Here is a 25,137-nt window from a genome sequence, read left to right on the forward strand (position 1 = left end):
GAGCTCTCATGTTCTCCAGAGACCATGCTTTTGCTTGCAGGGATTGTATTGTAATTTGTTCCTCTATTGACCTTTTTCATCTCAGTTTGACTTCTTTTCTTTCAAAATGTTCATTTTATAGCTGACTGAAAATCTCTTAGATTGTCTTGATCCAGATCATCATGAAGATGAATTTGCATCCCAGAGAAACACTGCTACTATGTTTGGCTTTAGCTGAGATCCTTGCTGGCTGTTTGAGCAGAGAGGCCAAGGATTTAATTTATCAAGGGACTGAATTTTTTTGTTACCTCTCCCATGATTTGGTCTCTACTCAGTGGAGGACTCTATCCAATGCTAAGTCTGACATTGTTCTCAAGCAGCATAACAGTTGCATCAAAGAAGAAAGGGGGAAAAAAGCCACTTAAAATGTTCTTTCAGTTTTCGCTTGTAAACACCCCCATGGGAGTAATTTACTGTGATGATCCAAACATACTATTTTGCAGTAGTGTTTTAGAACTCTACTGCAGAATTGGTAAATAGAGAATTAAACTTTCCTAAGTTGAGATGAATGGACCAAGGCTGGAAATCTAGAATGGGTAAGTGCAGATGAAGGTGATGGAGAGGGTGACAGGTGAACGTATTTCTCCCACAGCGTTAGTTTACTTGTTACCTACTGCTGTGCTTTCATAGAGGAACATTTGGTAAAAATACGTGATTCCAGTGGGAAAAACAAATCCAAATAGTGTTTTGCCATCTTTTATTTTTTGGCTTTATGGGGAGTGCTGTCTGCTAGAAGGGACATAGGAATTGTTTGAGCACTGTGCTGTCTCAGTACACAGAAAACACTGCCTTTTTTCTGCTCAGTTAATGAAAAGGCTCCAGTAATGTTGGTCATGTCTGGTAGAAAAAAATAAGTACTTATTTCATATTTGGAGAGCTACCCATATTTTTGTATCCTAACACTTGAGCATTTTTTTCTCCCCATCTTTTCAAACAAGCTGTGGAGGCTTCTTTTAGCTGCATGCCACGTTATGGATATTTGAGATTAAAGTGACTGCAGTGGAAAGAACAGACGATACTGGGAAAAGAGCATTATGAATCATTCCTGTCTCTAAATCGGTTTTGTCTCAGACATATTTTTGTCTCTATTAAATTGATTCTAGTGTCATTCATGAATAGCCCCTGAGTTTGTTATTTTTCCATGGTGAAAGCTAAGATGGATAACTTTTTAATAGCAGTAAGAAGACAAAAATTATTCCATTGCACACATTTGGATGAACTGAAATCCAGCTTTCCAGGCAATCCATTCTCTCTACTGCTATTTTGAGAAATAATCACGCTGTCTTATTTAGGATTATTTTAAATACTCTAGGCTTATTTGCAAGAAATATTATTTCCTGATTTATAACTCTTGCAGCCCTATTGACTTATATGGAGAGCTAGACAGTGTCAGACTCGTTGCCATTCTCAGAGGTATGTAAATAGCAGCTGTCAGTACAAACAAGACCTTCCTTTGAAGGCCATGCATGAAGTCTGGCTGTTTACTTACTGTTGGAAGGAAAGTGACTAATGTGTTCCCTGCAGGCACTGATCCAAAGCTGGTCTGTCATGACAAGGCATCTCTTTGTCAGAGCATTTGGGGGGGTATTTGGAGTGCATTTTGCTGTTTTTATAGAGTATAAACTCATACCTGGAGTTAACCCTACTGAAGGCAGCAGAGCTATCCTGGGAAGCTGAGCTTTTTTTGCCATATGCACAGTCTTTGTTGTGTGGGGTATGTAGACAGTAGAGAGTTGGAAACTGGAGGATCACAGGCTGCTTGTGTGGTAACTGTAAAAGATATAATTCTGTGATATACAGTATTGGACCCAATTTCCGACTAGAAAGCACAACTGGATTACTTCATTAGAAAATATAGCCAGCTGGCTCAGCATTTGGTCTTATAGATTCTCTTGTAAGATTATTGTTTCAGTCTGAGCCGAATTGCATACTTCTAATTAACCAGATAGGAGATGGGAGCATTGCATAAGTGATAGTATCAAACCATGGCAGTGCTATGTAGAGGAGAGGAGATGATACTGATGTCTTACTGAGGAAGGCATCTGTGAAACAGATCTGGTGGAGTCAGAAAGCATGGAAGATGCTTAAGAAGGCAGTGAAAGCTGGCTTTTATTCACAGCTCCTTTGGCAGGAGCAGTGCTCTGAGGGAAAGCAGAGAATTAAAGGTTTTCTTTTTTTTTTTAAAGCAAGCTCCTCACTCACAAAAAAAGTATGTTAAAAATTGACTGGATGTTCAGAGGAGAGATGAAACAAAGGAAAGGAAAAAGCTGATTTATTTAAATAGCAAATTATTTTAGCTACCCATTTGATGCACACAATTGTCAAAAAATCACCATAAATATAGTGGGAGCTCCCCATGTTGAAAATAGTTTGTGTATTTGTAATATATTCTATAGTGCATAGTATTGGTAGGATACATGTTTATATCTTGGTCTAAGCTATATGTAGAGCTGGATGCAGCCACATACTGATAGAGGGAAAGAGGTGGAGTATGACATAGTGTTGCAAAAGGTGATAGTCCAACTCCTGCATAGACAAGAATCACTGTTGAGAGGAGAGCAGTTGCTCTTGCAAAGTAATCCACAAGTCTGCCTGTGAGACTTCAAAGTTACAGTGCTTTGTCTCATCTTCTTTTTTATATGTTGCCAGGATTTGTTTTCCTGTTTCAAAGCACTCTGCTTGGCAAGCCTCCTGTTTTGATTTCGGCAGGGCATTTCTTCCTAAGGGCTTCTACCAATACCAGTGCATACACTGTTTGCTACTATTCCTACTGTTGCCCGTAGAAGTTCCAGCTAGATTAAAGGCAAAAAGTAAAGGAAGAGAAGAACCATGTGTACAGTTTTTACCTAAAGGGCAGTTGTACCACAAGCTAGGTACAAGCTAGTACTCAGATGCACACATCTGTACCCATATGCTTCTGACAGGGCAAAGGTTTGCTAGAATAATCCCTCCTCTACATCTCTGCTATTGCTAGTCCAGAAAATGCTCTGCAACATTACAGAATCAACAAGGTGTCAAGCAAAGATGTGAAATAGAAAAATGTAGATTTTGCTGAATTCTTCCATTTTGGAATCTCTCTCAAAAGAAATTGCCTCCAAACCTCGTATGTTTATTTTCTGCCATTTGCAAGTCCCCGTCACTGTTACCAATTTATCTGTAGGTGGGAGCCGGTGTTTTCCCTCTTCTAGTTCTGTGGTTGTAAGCACTCCTCCTAAGGGATGTTTGTTGTTCTTCACTGTATATGTTTCATTCTTTTACTTCATTATTTGCTGGGTTCACTATTCTCCAGAATATGCAGAGGTACATATTGTATAGTTTCCTCCTTTTAGAATTTGAGAATCTAAATAGCCTTAATATCTGATCTCTCCACACCTGTAAATTTCCATAATTTCTTTTGCTTTATTGATTTTATTGCTTTCCTTTTTCTTGCATAAAATGATCTTTATGTTGTATATTCTATGTATAAAATGATTAACAAAAGTCTCCACAGACCTTTCTCTTCCACATCCCTAAGCAACTTCTTCTCAAACAATTTTAGTGTGCTTTAGATGATGACAGCATTCTTAAGAAGGAAACAATATGTAAAGATTGAAAGAGGAAAAGATGTGGGCATCAGTGTGGAACAGGAAGAGGAAACTGGAAAATAAAGAGGTCATAAAGAAATTAATTTGGAAAAATAAGTAAATTTAAATACTTTTTAAAACTAGACTGGAAGCTGAGGACAGAGCTTTGTGAGGAGATAAGGGTTTATGTAGAGAAATACTGGCAAAACCTTACAACTTTATTCTGAATTAGATTTAGGGATTAAAACCAAAACATTCACAGAGAGTCACGATCTGCAGAGTACATATCTTGCTCTACATAGCTTTCCTTTCAAACTGTTGCGTGAGTTATTCTTACCAAAATAAACCCTCCTGTTGGCTTCAGCTGGGCTTGCAAGATCAGACCCATGTCAATGGAACTGGAAGAAATGTTTCCTCATTAAACTTCTATCAAGGAGTTTTGCAACCTGTTGTGGAGTTAAATGAGGCCTGAGGCTGCTTTTCAGTCTTCAATGTAGACTTAGGAACAGGATCAGGCTATAGTGGTGGGATAGGGCTACAGCTCTAATAATCTTTTAGATAATCTTTGCGGTAGCTTTGCTAAGTTTTAGATTCCTGTTCTTATCCTTTCTGATGTATATTGCTTTTAGGTCAGAATTCTTAGAGCTGCTACTGCTCCTGACTTCTGCAGAAGCAATGGGGTAATGACAATTTTTAATGATTCTTTGTCAAAGGCAGGCTGTTCCTAGATGTATGCAGAGCTCCTAGAGGAAGCAGCGAGGGAAGAAGTTGAACAACATTCATAGAGAGGGAGTTGAAGGAAAGGAAAAATAAATGGTTCCTGCAATAATTACTAGGCTCTCAGTAAAAATTCAGTCTGGGTTGTTGAAATCTAAAATTGTTGCTATGAATGTGAAAGATAATTTAGTGGGGTCACATGGGAGTCCCACCTGGCACTCTCCATTGAGAGGTCAAATTAGGGAATAGACCTTATGTCTATTAATAATGCATTTTTGATGTTGTTGTTTGTACCTGCTCCATGGATAAAGAAGAGATTCTAGCCTTCATGGCTGTCAAGCCAGGCCTTTTAATGAATATTAGATATCTACGTTGCAAAGGAGCTTTAGATCATGAAGAGAATATTGACAACTTTACCATTCACAGACTGAGAAGAAGAAAGTGACATGTGGCTCTGCATTTTTCTCTGAAATAGTGTCATCCCAAAGATACACAGTAGCTGCAATGTAAGCATCTCTCAACGGGATTTGAAAATATGGCACAGAGTTCAATAAACTATTGCAGGGTAACTGGAAGGAATGAGTTTACCTGATCCAAAATGTAATTAGAAAGCAGAGATACCACCAGCAATGGTGGCTCTGTCATTATAAAAAGTATATATTGATGTAGATTATGACCTTGGTTTTACCATCTCTCTTTAGTGATAGTGCCAACAGAGCACAGTCTCAGTAATTAAAACTTGCTCTTAAATGAGTAGTCCAGAACCAAGCACCTTTGGAATTCATCAATAATGGTGGGGCCAGTTTGCACTCCTCTATCAGGTCCTTATAATGTGTCAAAAAAAATTCCAGGTTAAACTTAATTTTGGGATCAGGCCAGGACCTGCAATCAGATTTTTTGCATCACCCATGTTTAATTAAACTTCGTATAGATTATAAATGAGTGCTCTCATCATGACCTGCCTGCCCTAGTTTACCTTATGAAATCTGAACATATCAAACACAAGGTGGTCAAGACATAAGTGTAATCCTTCAGTGGTAATCATCTTCCATTTTCCATTCCATTTATTAACAGAAGTTACCTCCTAAAGAAGCAAGCAAACAAGCTGCAATTTAGAATCATTACCTCAATGCTAATAAAAGTCCTGATGTACTGCATGTGCAACCCGTAAATATCGGTCAGCTAAGTGTTCACCATCTGTTCTGTTACCCCCACAGTAAATAATCACTGTTGCAGCACTTAAATCAAAAACATGCTGAGAAATCTCTGTGCTCATTATCAGACAGAATTCAGTTCAGCTCATCACACTGTTTCAAAACACGTCTTCATCATTTTCCATCTGGGAATATTACAAGCAAGTAACAAAACAGGTGTGTACACATTTGGGGCATGAGAGAACATTTTAAAAACTCAACAGTATTTCTGCTTATGCTAGTTAGACTTTCCGTAGTATTTTATACAACCAGTAATGATGAACTGTTTGGTAATTGTGCCAGTGCCAGAAAGAGCAGCAGCCTTTCTATGGATTGCACAGGGACTCAGTTCAGGCTTAGTCAACTCAGCCTGAGAGCCATGCAGTTTACACTGGGTGCATTTAGTAGTTTAGTATAGGTATTAGCTTAGTCACTGCCAACCTAATATGACTTCATTGTCTCATTTGTACAGTCCTGCCAGTAAGTAGATATCTAATCTTATACTGGAGAAGACAGAAATTATTTCTCTAAACCCACTTCCAATTTTCCAGTAATTTTGATTTTTGGCCAGTTTGAAATGTTAGGAATATGTAATTGGAAATTAATGGCTAAGATTATAAAATGTTTGTGCTTTCAGTGCTGCAATGTTTTTAGTGAATTAGCCTCAGTGTTTACAAGAGACTCACAAAGTTAAACCTACAGAGCTTTAAAGTGAATTGCACCGTTTGTATAATTCTCTGAGGAGGAAAAGGTTTTTGCAAGGTTCTTGGCACAACTTTCTTTGAAATTCTTAGAGCCTTTTATTTACTCAGCAGTGTACATTGTTAAAAGTAAAATTTCCCCTGTGTTCTAAATTTTGGCCCAGTTAATCTTTCAGGAGTGCTGAAAACAGGGCTGTAATTAGCAACTTTATCAGTTAACCCAGTCACTCATGGCAGTGCTTATCTGATACCATGTCCATGCAGGCACTTGGGGATATCAGAAAAAGGCCGACTTGTCAGTGGGACAGTCGAGAGGACCTTGGTGGCAGCGAGGAAAAAAGAGACCACAGAAATGGATGGCATTAAATGGAATTTGACACAAATCCAAAAGGAATTATCTGACCAAAGTAGCTTAGGATAGGAGTGGATTTCTCTTGTATTTCTCCCTGATCTTCTCTGGTATGTCACCCACAAGAATACAGTGGAAGTCAATGGTCCCTTGCAGTGTGAAAGTAGGGCCTGGTGTGATTGAAGTCCTTCACTGGGGAGGTGCTGACTGAGCTGAGAATAAAACTGCGCTGATGCTGTCGTCGCAGGAGCAGCCGGCTCAAGCCAGCGTGGGGCTCTCAGCCAAAGTGCTCATTAAGCTCTTTTGCTGTCTTCAGCAACAAAGATTTAGCGAGCAATCTTCTCCCCCTAATTGCCTCTAATTTTTCAGTTTTCTGTTTAAGGGAAAGAGGGTGTGTGTATATATGAGTGCAGTTGAGGCGGTGACGGTGGTGTTAGAGAGAGTGGAGCGAAAATCGTACATGCTTGCCTGTAAAGGGAACTGGGAAGAGTAATGGATGAAGACTTTCTGGTGGATGGCCGGAGCAGAGGAAACCCATGCTGATTTGTCTTGGAGATGAAAAGGGAAGACACCTTGTTTCCATAGGGTGAGCCTGTCATCACAGACCTCTTCTAGCAGAAAGTGGCTCAAGCTCCAGTTCATGCAGCACTCAATCATTAGCAGTAATTGTCATGCGAGTACTTCAGTCTGTGCCTGGTAGACTCTTTGACCGGTAAGGCAGGGCTTATCCTGTGGCTTTAGAGGCCCTGGTTGATCCTCTGAAACAATTAAATAACAATACCCAAGGACTTAGGGGGAAATTAAAAAATAACCTGAATCAAAAGAACTTAGGTGATCTGCTTTGGGTAATCCTGCTCAGTAATAAACATGGAAAATAAAAAATGAAATCAGAAAATAAACATAGGAATGTAGACCCAATTGCAAAGAATGAAGGCTATTTAGAGAAAAACATTTGGGGGAGAGCTGGGCTTTCATTTTATTCTTCACCTTACTTCATTTGCATTTGCGAAGTGGTCTGTAACACTTTTTGTGTTCAGTTTAGTCTTTCACATGGTATCATTTGTGGTTCAGAATTCTTACTCACCTCATTTTTTTCCCTAAACAAAGACGTACCATTCATGTAGTTCTAAAACTGTCTTGTCAGCAAAAAATCTGTAGCTCTCACCAATGCAAGGAAGTCTGATATTAAAAACATGCATCGCTTTGCTATCTTAAGATGAACCCATTAGCATGTGGCTGAAGAGTAAGTTCGAGAGAGAAATCGCGTTAAGAGGATGGAGTGACTACCTGGTGCCAAAAAGATATTTTATGCTTGCTCAAGCAGTTCTGATGAGTTGATAGCTGAAATGTTTATGCTTTTATTCACATAGATAGCATACTAAAGAAGTCTATTTTAAACAACAGATAATCCAAGTGGTGCATTTAGTTTGTGATGTAACTGTGGCTGGTGTTCTAGGGCTTGCAGGGTTTGCTCCTGCTCTTATTGACTTCTAGCTGGGCTCTGCAAATCTAGGCCCTTGACTTCTTTCCAATCTGAAAACAAAGGCAGAAAACAAAAACCAGGAAGACATTTACTGGCTGTAAATTTTCTGTTCCTGCTGATGCAGAATAAAATGCAAAGCATCATAATGATTTTCGCTCCACTGCTAAAATGTGTAAAGTCATGAAGACTTCTGTTTATAAATAGAAAATTTGGGTCTCAGGAATGTCTTAGTGTTTAATACTGTGATATACAGAATTTAATGAATCCCAGTTCCAAATGGCTGTTTGATTTGATGCAAGAATTTAAATGTCATCAGCAACTTCACTCTGGGGGATCCTTCAGACCTCATTTCTTAATTTTTCTTATGTTCTGTCACCTCCTTCAAACTGCCATACTTGCTACTTTTCATTGCTCATTTCCCCCAACAGCTCTTATCTTGTTTTTCTCATTCTTTCTCTGGAAAAAAGGAATAGTGTTGTCACTACATTACCATTTAAAAAAGAAAACTACATTTTTTTTCCTGCCTGGATCACTTAATATCCCCAGCACCAGATCTTGGCTGCTTATTGAGACCAGTGGTTTATGTGTCTAGTCTTACATTCTGTCTTTTTCTCCACTTTATTGTAATCCTAGAATGTGTAAGGGACTTTTTAACATAGAGCCTACATAAAAAGAATCTAGATACTTCTTGCAGCCTCTGGGAATTTTCACCTGTCTATGGAGGGGTATTTATTTTGATATAGCTTCTCACACATTCAGAAGGTGCATTAAACTAGAGTAGTCAAAATAAAACAAGCAGAAAAGAAACAATAAAATATTTATTTGACATCTGTTTATCCTATCCTTAACCACTTACTTTCTTTCTTACAAATCTCCCCCTGGTAATCATAGGTTAGTAGGCCATTATAATAATTTCTAGATGTATGTAACTGCCCAGACTATTCCAAAAACATGAGGCTTGTCTAGCTTCTTGTATTTACTGCAGCTGAATTTATCCTTAGCTGGGGCAACCTTTCGTTGATGAGCTTCCCATGCAAACAAATTCCCAGTGTCTTTGTAGAAAAGCTGGTTGAATAATTAAGCTATATAAACTTTTCAATCTTTTTCTCCAAAGGAGTGACATTTTACCAAGCCACTTGGTAGTTTCTGTGATAGATTATGTAGCTAGTGTTATGACAGCTCCTCAGTTTGTATCACTTATGTCTGTTCATTGCTGTTAGTATTTGTCAAGGGCTGCACAACAGTGACTACCATGTGCCATGTCTGTTTGGGACTGCTCATGACATCCTAGGATTTTGGCTTCTTGGTGCCCTGGGTCTGGGTCTTACTCTGGGTCTTTTTTAGTGTGATCTCTCCTGTGACACAGAGCTACAGCCATTTTTTATTCTGGCCCATTCAGAGACCTATTGCCAAAATTCTAAGGAAAGGGTATGTATTAACAGTGATAGCATACTCAGAGCAGGGAAAGGGAAAGTCGTCATTCAGTCCATTCCCTGTTTATGTCATTCATGAAAGATATTTGTCTAAACTGTTCTTAAATGCTCCCATGATGCTAATACCACAACTTCCCCAGGCAACTGATTGACAGTGGTTAGTACTAGAAGGTTTACCCTAATGCCTTCTCAAATATCCCTTGAGGCATTCCTTCTCCTATTGACCTTCTTAGCAACAGCCTAGATGCCAGATGATTGTTATTCTGTTTTCCACAAGTTTTCTCTTATCTAAGCTAAACAGTCCCAGGGTCTTTCAATCACTTCTTCCAAGTTTTTCAGATGTCTCTTAACCATTGTAGACCTCCTTTTGGATTTTTCCTTCATCTGGTTCATGTCTCTCTGAAAGTGATTGAACCAGTATTCCAGCTGAGGCCTTACCACAATGAAAAGACTACTTTGTGTCTTTTGCAGGCTAAACTGCTGGTTAAATGCCTCAAACTGGAATTGGTCTTTTCTTAGCATGACATTTTTGACTCATGTGCAACTTGTACTTCTTGCTCACTATCCTGTATTTTTAAAGTGGATAATCCCTCCCTAAGAGCACTGTCACTCCATTGTCCATTGTATTGTTTTTTTATACCGTTTCTCAAAATTGCCAAGATCATATTGAATTCTATCGCATCACTCAAGCTTGATGTTAACTATAAATTTGAAAAACAGTTTCTTTAATCCTCCAGGTCAATAATTATAGTATCAGCCCCAGGACAGACTCCTTCATAAGGCTTGTTAATTGTTAGCTTTTTGGTATAAGCTGCCTGTGCACATTTTTCTTACTAGTTATGCTCCCACATTTTAGTCACTTTTTTCAGACTAGGCCTGATCAAATGGTGATCTGTGACCAGGTCACATCTGTTAGGATTTATTTGATCATGTAACCAGATGTAACCAAAATGATTAGTTTGTTCTTTTGTAACTAAGCAACATAGAGATAGGAGCAGGTTAGACAATGCTTTAATATTGTGTTTGTACACCTATGGCTATGGATATGCTACTATGCCCAAAGACAATTGGACAAGGAGTAGTACGGACATGCTGCTATGTTCCCAGTACAGCCCCAGCCCATCTTGACAATGAGTCGAGGGTGGTTAGAATAATTGGTTTGTGTTAAGGGTGCTAAATCATTGTTAGGGACCATGCACCATGAAGAAGGGGAGCAAGTTACATCAGCAAGGTGGGATTGCGCATGTCCAGAAGAAGGGGTCAACTAAAGGACACACCTGTACGACCACCAAGGACCACCAGAGACCCCCACGGAAGCCCTTCGGAGCTCAAGGACGCATGCGTAATGACCATGCAAATATGATAATTAGTTCCAGGAAATAGAATGAATATGCATGATTATTCTGGGAAATTTGATGCATATGTATGTAACTGGACAATATAAGTTTCGGCTGATGTAACCTGCGGTATGCACGCTAGTTGGAACGATCCCCCGTGCATCCGGCGGCGTAATAAAGAATGCCTGCTTCTTAATGCTACATTGGCGTTAAGGAGTTTGATTCCCGATTTCAGTGACAGTTTTGGCGATCCAGATGGGACCCTGCTTCTGAATTTCGATGGATCCGAGGGATTGCAGGATCTCCAGCTGGCACCGAGGGATTCTTGGGGAGAACCTCTGATCCCCGGACCGAAGAATTCTGAGCAAGATCCCCTGGAACAAGGTAATAAGGCATTCTTCTAATGGGTAAGAGAACTTTAGGTAGGACGTGGGTTAGAGTCCCACTCTGGGCAGTACGTGGGGTTAGAGTCCCACCAAAGCCTGCTCGTAAGGCGCGGCGAAAGCTACGCAGGGTTGGGCTAAGAGGTACCTCGGTTGGTAAGTCTCTACTAGGCGAAAGCCTGTGGAGCGGGGCCCAAGGGGGAGTCTTCGACGGGGGGTTGAAGTCTCCAAGGTTGGGATTTCTGGCAGGGGGCTGGAATCCCAGAGGGAGCTCCAAGGGTTGGGGTCCCTCTGACTAGTGCCTGTCTGTGATAGTGCACAATCACAAGCACTAGTCTTTTGGGAGATGGGTACATTTCTGAGTAAGAAACCCATCCCACAAAGAACACCTTTGGGATGTATTTTAAAACACTGGAAAGATCTGGGGGGTGATCCTTTGACTCGGAAACAATTAATTGAATATTGCAATCGTTGGTGGCCAATGTATACTTTAGAAGGTGGGGAGAAATGGCCAAAGAATAGTCCATCGCAATATAATACCATCTTGCAATTAATGTTATTTTGCAAAAGGGAAGGTAAATGAGATGAAATAGCTTATGAGGTATTTATTTTTGCTTTGAGAAATCATCTGGAGTGGCAAAAACAGTGTGGGATTATCCAGTAAAATTTTATGGTATTGACTTTGGAAAAAACAGGGAAGGAATAAGAGTTTAAGATGATGTTGCTCTGCCTGTAACATTGGAAAAGGGAATGGCCCAAAGTGAGAGAATTGGATCTTTCGCTACAGGCAATTAAGTTGATGACTCTGAATGATGAGGACTGAAGGAGACCAGGGGAGTCAACCCCAGCTGAACACCTGGTTACATTAAAGCTGAGGAATTATGAAGTAGAATTTTTAGTTGATACAGGGGCAACATATTCGGTATTAAATATATGCAAAGGGGGGTTTAGTCATAAAACTGTAAGTGTTGTTGGGGGAGCAGGGTGGAAGGAAAATCGGCCGTTTTTACAACCTTTGAAATTCAAATTGGGAAAGCAATGGGTAACTCATCAATTTTTGTATATGCCAGAATGTCCATCATCTTTGTTAGGAAGAGATATATGGAGTAAATTGAATGCACAAAATAATTTTTAAAAATGGAGAGACTCAGCTGTTAATACCTGAATCAAAAGCTGTGGAAGTGAGAATTTTTATGTTACAGAACACACCAAGACCAAAGGAAGAAATTCCTGCAGAAGTAGAGGATGCAGTAATACCCTTGGTATGGGCTAGTGGAATCCCAGGTCAGTCTAAATTGGCGGAACCAGTAAAGGTTGTTCTAAAATCTGGAACTAAACTGGTAAGACAAAAACAGTATCCTATCAAGTGGGAAGCTAGAAAGGAGTTGGAAGAATTAATAACAAAATTTTTGAATTATGCATTATTGATAGAATGTGAATCAGAATATAATACCCTGATATTGCTAGTGAAAAAGCAGAATGGCAAGGAATACAGGTTAGCTTAAGATTTAAGAGCCATGAATCAGATTAAGACATTCACCCAGTAGTAGTTAACCCATATACCTTGCTGACATCCTTAAAAGAAAAACATAAGTGGTTTACTGTACTTGATCTCAAGGATGCTTTCTTCTGCATGCCTCTAGACAAAGATAGCCAGGCATATTTGCCTTTGAATGGGAAAGCCCCACCACTGGATGCAAGACACAACTCACCTGGACAGTGCTACCTCAAGGGTTCAAAAATAGTCCTACAATATTTGGCAATCAGTTGGCAAAGGAATTGGAAGTGTGGAAAAAAGAATAATATTGCAGTATGTAGATGACATCTTGATAGCAGCAGAGACTCGAGAGGACTGTTTACAAGTGACCATCAGCTTGTTGAATTTTTGGGACAAGCAGGATACCGAGTATCAAAAAGCAAAGCCCAGATTGGGAAAGAGACTGATATATTGAGGCTTTGAAATTTCACAAGGACAAAGAAGATTGGGAGCAGGCAGAAAGGAAGCCATTTGTCAAGTTCCAGAACCCAGAATGATACGGGAACTGCGGACATTTTTGGGTATGGTCGGGTGGTGTCGACTGTGAATCCTCAGTTATGCAGCTTTGAAAGGATCCCAGGAGAATCACCTGTTGTGGACACCTGAGTGTTGGACAGCTTTTAAAAATCTGAAGGCGGCTTTGATGTCTGCACCTGTGTTAGGACTCCCAGATTTAGCAAAGCCTTTTGAATTGTTTGTACATGAGCAATAACATCTTGCTTTAGGTGTGTTGACTCAAAACTCAGGAACTTGGAAACGGGCCGTTGGGTATTTTTCTAAGCAATTGGATAATGTCAGCAAGGGATGGCCTGGATGTTTGCGAGCTGTGGCAGCAACTGTACTCTTAATCCAAGAAGCAAGGAAATTAACCATGGGGCAGAAAATTACGGTTTATGTCCCACATATGGTAATTTCTGTCTCGGAGCAAAAAGGGGGGCATTGGCTGTCCCCGAGCCGCATGCTTAAATACCAGGTCACTCTCTTGGAACAGGATGATGTGGAACTTAAAACTACAACAGCAGCGAACCCAGCAATGTTTTTGAGCTCAGAAATGGGTGAGTCTTTACACCATGATTGTTTGCAAACTACTGAACAGGTATATTCTAGCAGACAGGACCTGAAGGACGAATCGTTGCCTAATCCTGATTTGGAGCTGTTTATGGATGGAAGCAGTTTTGTCCGAGATGGAAAACGGATGGCAGGGTATGCAGTGGTCACCACCACCCAAGTGATGAAAGCTGAAGCTCTCCCTGTGAATACATCAGCACAGAAAGCAGATTCATGCACATGGAGCTATCTGGAAGGAAAGAGGACTGTTGTCAGCTCAGGAAGAAATTCTTCAACTCCTCCAGGACATCCAGCAGCCCAAGGAAGTAGCGGTAATGCATTGTAAAGCACATCCATTTGGACAAACCGTGGTAAATGTGGGCAACCGATTGGCTGATAAAACTGCTAGAGAGGCAGTGGAGCAAAGCATCCTTGCCCTGGTACCAGTAAAACAGGTAAAACTTCCAACCCCGAAACCAAATTATGGTAAATTGGATAGATTCTTGGCAGAACAGTTGAGAGCAGTAGAAAATGAGGATGGATGGTGGGTAACATCCACCCAAGTCATAGTTACCCCACAAATAATGATAAAATAGTAGAGGGAAAAAAGAGAGAAACACATGGGGGAATTGAAGTGATGATTGTGGATTTACAGAAATCAAGATTGCTGTGTGCACATCCCAAATGTTACAGCTGCTTTGAATGAACAAATAGATGACATGAAGAGGGTGGCACAGCAGACTCAAGGTTTAAGGAGTGAAATGCAAACAAATTGGTTAGGCCAAATTTTGGGACATTTTGGATTTCCTCTTAAAGGATGGATAACTGAGTTGTTACAGACACTAATCATTTTGATTACAGTTGTTTTGGTGATTTGTTTGGTTTATCAATGTTTAAAGAAAATGTTGACACAGAAATCAGCGATGAAGCGTCGTACACCAATGCCGGGAGAGAAGCCACCTGCTTATGTTGAGTTATGAAAGATTAAGAGTGGAAGTATTGAAAAGATGATTATTTCAAAACTTCCAAAGGGGGGAAATGTAACCAGATGTAACCAAAATGATTAGTTTGTTCTTTTGTAACTAAGCAACATAGAGATAGGAGCAGGTTAGACAATGCTTTAATATTGTGTTTGTACACCTATGGCTATGGATATGCTACTATGCCCAAAGTCAATTGGACAAGGAGTAGTACGGACATGCTGCTATGCTCCCCAGCCCATCTTGACAACGAGTCGAGGGTGGTTAGAATAATTGGTTTGTGTTAAGGGTGCCAAATCATTGTTAGGGACCATGCACCATGAAGACGGGAGCAGAGATTACATCAGCAAGGTGGGATTGCGCATGTCCAGAAGAAGGGGTCAACTAAAGGACACACCTGTACGACCACCAAGGACCACCAGAGACCCCCACGGAAGCCCTTCGGAGCTCAAGGACGCATGTGTAATGACCACGCAAATATGATAATTAGTTCTGGGAAATAGAATGAATATGCATGATCATTCCAGGAATTTTGATGCATATGTATGTAACTGGACAATATAAGTTTCGGCTGATGCAACCTGCGGTATGCACGCTAGGTGGAACGATCCCCCGTGCATCTGGCGCCGTAATAAAGAATGCCTGCTTCTTAATACTACATTGGTGTTAAGGAGTTTGATTCCCGATTTCGGTGACAATCAGGCATAGCATTTTGAAAACCAGTCTGTGTTGGTCCAATGGACTATATGGCTGGAAATGAAGGTGGCAGATGACTTCACACTGTTCCAGAACATCATTGGAAGCAGTGTCAACAGCCTTACTGAAGTTAAGACAGACAATTCCTCTGCTTTTTCCCCATCTAAACAATCTCTTACCCATCGGAGAAGAAAGTTAGACGGGAACTTGACTGGTCTTTCTTGGTTGTTGCTTATCTCCTTGTTTCTTCCAGGTGCTTGCAAACTGTTGCCTTCATGATGTATGCCAGTTGTTTTTTGTTTTGTTTTGTTTTGTTTTTTCTGGAAAGTGAAGTTAAGCTGACTAGTCTAACATTCTCTGATTCCCTTTTTCCCCCATATTTTAAGGATAGACATAATGTTTCCCATTTCTGGAACGTCATTGATCCCTGCAGGCCTTAAAAGATTATTGGAAACTGTGATGAGTGGTCCAGACAGGTCTTCAAGTTTCCTAGGACTAGATTTAAAATCCAGATTAAAATCCAGATCATATAATTTATCTAATGACTCTCTGGTATTAATTCTGATAATGTAAGCATGACTGAGCTTTTTAGAGGAATCTGAAACAAAAAAAGCATTACATGCTATGATCTATGGTATATTCAGTATCTTCTGTCTTTCTCATTAGGTAGCAAGCCAATATTTCTCCTGATTATTCTCTGACTCCTAATGGATTTGTAGAACAAATGTGATAGTTTCTTTTCAGCCCACATTTGAGCTGTAGTTGTACTTCATTTTACATGTGTGCCATAGTGACTTGTCCATACATGTTTAGGTTCCTTTACATTCCTCCCAAATACTCTCAGTTTTCACTTTCTATGGGCTCCTTTTTGTGTGCAACTTTTTTTTGTTTAAAGTCAATAAACACCTTCTGCTTTACTAACAATAATTTTTTTTTTGACAATTCCTTGAAATCTATAGCTAGATTTTGCTATTTTCAATGAAACAGAACCATGAAAATAAGCTGATACTGGTCGAAGGCTGGTTAACAGCCTGGGGTTCCCAGACTAAAAGCAAAACTCTTTATAAAGAAAATATTAAAAATAACACACAGGCTCAAAGAACAGTTAGACCTCTTGACAGTATTGCCACAGCCCTTCAGCTAAGTGTAGTGTCTACACTGTTTATACTTTGCCCCATACACACACACACGCATACCACTTTGAGTACGGAGGGGTGTGTAGGGGGAGTTTGTTTTCCCTGCGTGGGAAATATTATACATTTAATCTTTATATAGCAAACTTTGTCACTGAATTTCTGAAATTCAGAAATTCTTTATACTTAAACTTTTTTATATTTAGAAAATAAAAAGCACTAATCTCTTTTTAAGTAAAGCATATAAGATTAGGGTTGCATTATGAGTGAAGCTAGAACAGAGAATTTATTACCCAATCTTATACTGTATTTTGAGTGCTGGCTAATACAATTTTTAACCTCTTCTGACTCTGAAAATTATTGAGATAGAAAATTGCTCAACATATCCACTCAACTCTATTGAGATAGAAAATAGTTTTTGTCTTTAATCCAGCAGGGCCAAGATTTTACCTAGAAGAGTGTTCTCACTATCTTTCCACACTGTGCTTACTAACTGAGAATGATTCCAGCTGTCATGATTCTAGCAACAGAGATTGCTGCATTTTCACTTCAGCCAGAGAACACTTTTTCCACTCTTATGTTGCTAAATAATGCATGTTGATCACCACTGAAGGCAATAGTTTATGAAAGCCTCAAGGATAAAATAGCCACTCTCACTTTACCATCAAATATGTCACAGCTCTTCCATTTTCAGTGTAGCATAGACATCTTGTGAAGAAACTTAAATATGTAGGGGTGATAAACTGAATGAGGAGAAGTATATGAAAAAATACAGAGGGAGCAGAACAAGACAGACAATAAAGCAGGGTAGAAAGATTTTGATTCCAGATTATTGCAGAAAATTGCCTATTCTGTCAGATAAACTCTCAAGGATAGCTCCTGCAAAGAGGAAATTTCTGTCTTAGAAATGGCAATACAGTCAGTAACCAAGTGGTCTCCAAGGTGTCCCACAAGCCAACAAGACTTAATTTTGGCAGACTGGAGCTCTTAAAACTTTGGGTGAATGTGGAACGTTGTGGTTTTATCTGCCTCTGATGCAACACTTACTTGTGTGTCTCTCCCAGACGTACAGCATTGCAAGTGGAATTATTTAGGGTTTCATCAGATGTGATTAATTCTTCTGGGCTTTCCTGTCTAACCACATGGAGGTTATTACCCATGTACCCTTTTTCAAAAACCATCTACATACAATCTTTTTATGGAATAAGAATAAAAGAGAGCATAACTTCATAGTGCTTTTTTTCTTTTCTTCTTAGAAATAGAAGATAGTTGATAATTTATTTCTAAGTACTTTGTATTTGCATGTACTGCTCCTTAGTGCCAAGTCCTCAGGGCTTGTGACCAGCTCTATATGTAGTCTGTGTTTCCACAGGATGCAGAGAAGCCAAGTGGTATGGCAGAAGATCTTTCATTCTATTGCTTGAAGTAATCTGCTGTGGGATGGTACCTCTGAAAACAAAGAAAGGTCACTGATCATGATTCAACATCTTCAAATTCTTCCCAGTAAAAATTCTTGACACCTACTCTCTCCTTCTTACTTTTGTCCCATCCCTGTTTTAAATGAGTTCTTCCAGAAGAGACCAGGGAAAACATGACTGTAAAGATGCAGATGTAAAAGTAAAAGATAACATGCTGCTATGTTTTTTTAACAAATAGGTTACTAGGAGTGACTTGGAAACTGGGGGCTATGTGAAATTCATGTGTGCAAAGAAAATGTGTGGCAGATGCCTCAATGCCATGGCATGGATATTTTCACATCACTTATTTTGGTGCTGGAAACTGCAGAGATAGAACTGTGATGTGGCATGAAATCCTCCATAAAGCAAATTAAACTTGAAGTTGTCTTGAAAGACTTGGCTCATGGTTAACAGCTCAAAAAAACACAGCTGATTGTTACTGTGAAACAAATACTTAAGATGGTTCAGTCAATTCTATATGTAATCCTGATTGTCAGGCCTCCTGGGACATCTAAGGCAAGAAGGGAGAGAACATTGTCAGACTGCCATCTGAAAAATACATATATCTTCTCCCTACTGAGAGCCCTTGCGTTACAATTATTGTCTTTTCCCACTGAACACTGAATTTAGAGTGTTTTGGGCTCTACTTACATCTCTTTGGGGAGTGATGGTCATTGCAGAACTCTAGTCTCCTTTTCCAAAATACTTCTGACTTACGTAAAAACATTTGTCCCATCAAGGATGACAGTGTTTTCAGACACTTTCCATGGTTTTCTGTCTTTTCTTACAAAAGCAGATTTTTCTTTTTTTTTTTTTTTTTTTTTTTGCATTCACTGAAGTGCATTCACTGGGTCAAGCGCATTACCATAACACCATATCTTCAGCACTTACCTGATTGTTGCTTTTATCATCAGGTAGATGAGAAAAGAAAAAAGACCTACACTTTTTCTGTGTCTGGGTGATATAAATAATTAAAAATGTCTACTTCATTTCTTACACAAGTCTCATCAGATTCTAGGAGTGAAATTCCAGTTTTCTTTCCTTATCTTCTGGATTCAGTGCAAAATAAGGCAAATTGATTACCTTTCCAGAGGATATTTAGGATGTCCAAGAGATACTGGACTACTGTGCCTTGGCAGCTTCTTTCTGTTTGATAAATGTATAAAACCATAGTCTGCTGTGTAATTTAGAGTGCTCCCTTCCCATCCTGGCACAAGGTTAGTATTCCTTCTCTTCCTGCACTGAACTACCTGAGACACTTTTATGAATCGTGTATCATAACATTTAAAACAGGCTTTCAATTGATTGTGATTAAGAATCAGGTAATAATGTACAGATTTTTCTAGGCAGTTTATCTGAACCTGTATTCCTTTGAATAATGGGATTTTACTGGGTAAACCATTTAGAGGTGTATGCAGAAAATACATGGTAGAAATTCTTGAGTTCCTTTCCAAGCAGAGAATAGATTAGACCAACATGTGTAGTGGGTATGATCCGTGCTTTCAAGCACATCACATGCTTGGTCACTCATCCAACTGATCACAACTCAGTAGCATAGCTCAAATTTCAGATATGCAAAAACACTTGATGAACTAAGCAAGTATCTCAGTTCAGTGAATATCAAGTAAGTTCAGTGAAAATGATCTATTCACAGATGTGTGATAAATAGAGAAGGAGCTTAAAACTCATGGAATTACTCATTCGTAGCAAATTAATCACTCAGTATGAGATGTGGTCCACTTCCAACCAGAAAGAGCACTGTCTTTGGTAAAGACAAGATACTGAATTGCACATATTCCATTATTACATCTATCTCCTGCTTTCTAAGATATTTCCTGTAACATGCTGTAAAATTCTATAGCAACCCCCCCTCTGAAATGTATATTTCTCAAGTTCCTTTTCTCCTTTTATTTGTAAATATTTACAGAGTATTTCTACATAAATGTAAAGGGTAGAATAGAGTTGATTCATTGATCATTCTGTTAGAACAAAATAAAATCCTCTCCAAACATATTAAAGCTTTAAAAAGTTCCATATTTAATTTATGGAAAAGCCAGTGCCAACTTAGGGCGTCATTCAAGGTGCACTGTAGTTAAATAAAAAGACAAAGTAAGTTTTGACCAGACCCACATTCCCTAAATGGCCCCTCTACCTTTTTGCCAATTCTTAAGATTAATCATAATGGCTCTGTTTACATTGATGGGCTGGAGCAGCCCAAAGGTTGAACTGGAGACTAAATTCACCACCTGTCATAGTATTTGCCAGTAGGAGCAAGTCTAGGAAGTAGGATTTGTCTCTGAATGAATTCAGAAAGTCTATGGAAAAGTCTTATCAGGTGAATGAGAAGGCCAAACCCCTTCAAAAAATGAATACTATAGTTAGCACATACACAAAATCATGTGCAAGGATTCAGATGATCATTTCAGGTCTGCTTCAGTCTCCATTGAAATGGCTTTTTTTTCTGATTTCAGTGCATTTTGGTAAGTCTACTTTTTTATCCAACTAGTATAGTTTCAAGTATGAAGCTGGGTTTCAAAGAAGCTAGCTGGTGTTTTCTACTTATCCAGCTGTGTCTGATGTTGATCATAACATGTTCCCAATACACAGGAGGACAATTTTCTCTGCAGCAGTGCAGTAGTGCATCTTTCATGGATCAAAGGGATCCTCTTCAATGTGTACTGGTGAGGCTTTCCAATTGTCTACATTTCCCTTGTGCACAATTTGGTTATTTTGAGTGGTAAATGCTATAAGCATGCAGCATAGATACTGCCTCTGACAGAACTCCCCCTAACCCCCCTCAGGGGTATGGGGGGCATACCTTCCAGCTGTAGGCAGTGGGATTGTGCTGGCTCCCTGGTTGCCAAACTGCAGAACAAAAGCTGCCTTACAGCTTCTGTGTGCCCACAACTTTGACTTGCACCTGCAAATTCCTCTTGGCTGTGAACATGACAAATCAAATGTACTCCTGAATCCTTACTGATGTGAAACATGCTGTACATATGGGTGCCCAGGACACAAACACAGCTTCTCTGGCTCTGACAGGTTCTGGGGCAACAAGTGGAAGATCAGCATTTGAAAATATATTTCTCAGTGTTCTTACTTTAAATTTAAAACAGATCCTTGATATTATTATAACAGCTTTCCATTATGTTTTATCTTAATGTTAAACTGAAGAGTGAAACTGTGGTACTGGAGCTGAGGGACCAGGTTTTGTTAGGAAAAACTTGTGTTACACTGTACTATTTTATGGGCAGCTAATAGAGACATGTGTTGGTTCTTTTACATGTGACAAGCTTCCTACTTGAGTGGCAAGCAGAATATGATTTGAAAAGGCAAGCAAGAGACTGTGCTTGCACATCTGACCCTCCTTCACTGAAATCATGGTCCCAGCATACAGATGTGCCCATACAGTAATTAGTTTTCCTGTCTTCCCTGCTTGGAGGCAGAAGGCACACAAATGTGGGGAGAGCCCTGGCTCCCACCCTGGGGCTGTAAAACAGCCTATGTAGCTATTTCATGAGCAAGTCATATGGCATCTAATTCACAAATGTGAAAAAAGCATAGAAGTTCAGGGAATGGAGAAAGCTTTTAGGAAGGGAAAGCAGCAAAGATATCACATAACAGCCTAAATATGTGACATATCCTTAGATAAAGCTGAAACTACAGCCAACAACTGCTGCGGGAGTCTGCCAGGGAGTAGGTGCCATGATTAGCAGATATGCTTCCTCTGCTTGGTGCCTCGGTAGTGCTGACTGTTGAGACCAGAAGTACTCGAGAGGACCAAGAGAAATGGGTCAGTAAGGCCAAAGAAATCATATTTCATTGTTCAGAAGAGTGCTTATTGGTGCTTATTTTCCTTAAAAAAAAAAATTGTTAGAATCATGTTTTCAGCTCTGACTGCACCAGACTTCCACGTTAGCAAGTGCAAGTGATGATTATTCCCGGTTCAGCAGGGCACTCAGGCACAGCTTAACTTCAGTTCTTAATGCAGTTGAATTTAATACCACCTAACTAAATTCAGTAAGTACTTTGATGAAGTGTGTCTTTGTATGATGTACAAAGTGCATCCCAAATTATGTTTTTTGTGGACTTTAGAAGTATAAATTTATATGTTTAGAATTTAGATATTTAGACTTTAGAATATCCACAAAATATCAGTCACTGGTGCTGTTGAAATATTCAGCTGTTTACAGTAAGTGACCTAAAATGCTAGTCATTGCTTGCTCTTACAATTAGTTGTACCTAGGTCTTTGTTACTCTAAAACAGTAACTCTAAAACAGTTACTCTAAAACAGTAACAGAAACAGTAACTCTTTGTTACTGTTTCTGTTAACTAGTGATAGGATGAGAGGAAATGGCCTCAAGTTGCGCCAGGGGAGGTTTAGACTGGATATTAGGAAATTTTACTTCACTGAAAGGGTTATCAAGCATTGGAACAGGCTGCCCAGGGAAGTGGTTGAGTCCCCATCCCTGGAGGTATTTAAAAGACATTTGGATGAGGTGCTTAGGGACATGGCGTAGTGGTGGACTTGGTAGTGTTAGGTTTACGGTTGGACTTGATGATCTTAAAGGTCTTTTCCAACCTATACGATTCTGTGTTTCTGTGATTCTGTAAAAACTAAAAAAGAAATTGATTTTAAGGCAAACAAACTCCTGATGAATAGAATATACAGATCCAGCTTTCTATAGGAACTGTTAGTTTTCTTTATATTTTTGTAAATTAAGATGTGATAAACTAGTAGGAAAATGTCTGACTCTTAAACAAATGTGATCTTGGTATTACATTTTAACAACTATATTTCAAAACGATTATCAATTTGGTTACATATGAAGACTACTTTGATTATTTCATGTCCTAAGCTATTGGATAAGTTAAACCAATTACTCAGCTATGGTTATGGCTGCTAGCAAATTTTCAATCACTATTCTTTTATTATAAGCACTATGAAAATATTAAATAAATTTGAAAAAAGCTTGAAACTACACAATTATTGTTAGTTATACCACTCACTTTGTTGAATTGTAAATTTTATCCAACAATATATATGCCTGTGGAACCTCATTGAAATTTTTTTTTGTTATTGATAAGTAGTTGGAGTGCAGACCTTGGACATGGATGAAACCTTTTTCATCCAAGAATCTCAAGTACTGTTAAATGAAATTACATCTCTTGAATCAAGTCTTTTTGATGCAAGTAGTAACATTCCCATGTTACAAGCAGATAAGATGACACATCTGTAGATAGAAGTGGTCTGCTGAAAGTCACAAAGCAAATGACTGGCAAGGAACCAGGAGTGCAGGTCTTGGGGTATGCACCATATATTTCTATCCAAGATCCAGAGTACAAGACATCAGCCTCTTATTGTTATTAAAATTATTTGAAATACAGTGGGATTTCTTATAGATTTATTACTTACATCACAGCAGTGCTGAGATCCCTAATTCTATTTTGCTGGGCAATGTGCACCTAAGAAAAAATGCAATCCCTGAGCTGAGAGGAGACATAATAAAGATATGCTGTGTCTTTTGCTGTGCAGTTCAAGGTCATTACTCTGATCTTTTCACTTTTTAAACCTTGAAAGCATACCATTTTGAACTGAATGATGATTATATGGGCAAAGTGTCACAAAATGCATATGTTATATTTGCAAGGTGCCTTATCTAGGAATAATCCTCTTACATTTTTCCTCCAGTGCCAGGACACCATAACACACAAGCAATGTACTATATCTTTTGCTGGGCTCCCTTCATTCTTTTGTTTAACAAAGAGTGGTTTCCATCATTTGCAAGGTAAACTATAAAAACTCCCTACTAATGCTATCTGATGCAGTACTGAAAAGTGAGCTGCAATATTTCAGCAGAGGGCTCTTGCTTTGTACATTTGTATCACAGGATCCCAAAGCACTAATGGGATCTTTACAAGGAGGGAAACAAAAAGTAGTAGCTGACAACTCAAAGACATACCTTATCTGAATAGTGTTACTGTGAAGAGAATAGACTTGTGAACAAAAGATGGAAATTACAGAAACAGGAATCGGATATCACAGGTCCACAACAAGAATGGCGAATAGAATATGGGGCAAAAGACTCAAAGCCTGAGTGACAGCTCAAAGACAAGATGGGATTTCATACATTTTCTAAACATTGCTTCTGTGCTTCCTTCAAAGAAATTTTCACATCCCAGCTGGCTTTCCTAATTAAAGAACAGTGAGTGTTCTATAGATAGGAAATGTGTGTGTGTAAGTAGGAAGGGGATGGATCGTATTTACCCTTTTCTCACTATGATAATTTCTATTTAAAAGTATGTGAATCTTTGGGGATGTGAATGTATATTAGTGTGAAACTGAATAGTTTCAAGTTAAGCATAGCAGGTTTTTTTGGAGGGGAGGAGGGAGCAAGAGGAAGGAAAAAAGCAAATGTGTGTGGAAATAGGTTGAGGTCTTGCAAACTGATGACATAACAACTCTTGTTTGATACTATAGTCCAATATAGGTGCTTTGAAGCATGTTTTCTTCTGTTGCTTCCTCTCAGGGTTTAGTCCCTTGAAATGATACTCTCTTGGAGCAGAGACGGAAATGTTTTGGGGAGTTTGACATTGAGTTGCTATTCATTTGACAAAAACTTCTAGGTCAGTCATCTCTGAAAGAGCAATATGTTTTGCACAGGATGTTTTGGTTTTTAAATCTCTCAGTTTCTCTTTTAATTACTATTAATTTGGACCATTTATTCAGATTTACACAATACCACAGTCAAGTGATGACTCGCAGGTTATGAAAGTTGAGGAAACAGGGAGATGAACAAGAACTACATGAGCAAAACATACAGGATTTGTACCCAATGAAGTGATGTGTAATCATAATAGAAAAAAGTAGTGGAATAGATGAAGTCCTTTTTGTGTCACAGTATTTTGTTGCACTATGACATCTATGTCCTCCTATGAGACTCAGAATATCTAAAAAATTATAGCCCAAAACATTTTCAGACTTAAAAGCAAGAGCAGACAATGAAGCAGGGAGAAACAAACTTTTCAAGATGGCAGGTTCTGGTATGAGTAGTAGCAAGAAAACAGATAATAAACTAGTTGTAGAA

This window comes from Ciconia boyciana, chromosome 4, assembly GCF_034638445.1.
Source record: "Ciconia boyciana chromosome 4, ASM3463844v1, whole genome shotgun sequence".
Classification (NCBI taxonomy): Eukaryota; Metazoa; Chordata; class Aves; order Ciconiiformes; family Ciconiidae; genus Ciconia; species Ciconia boyciana.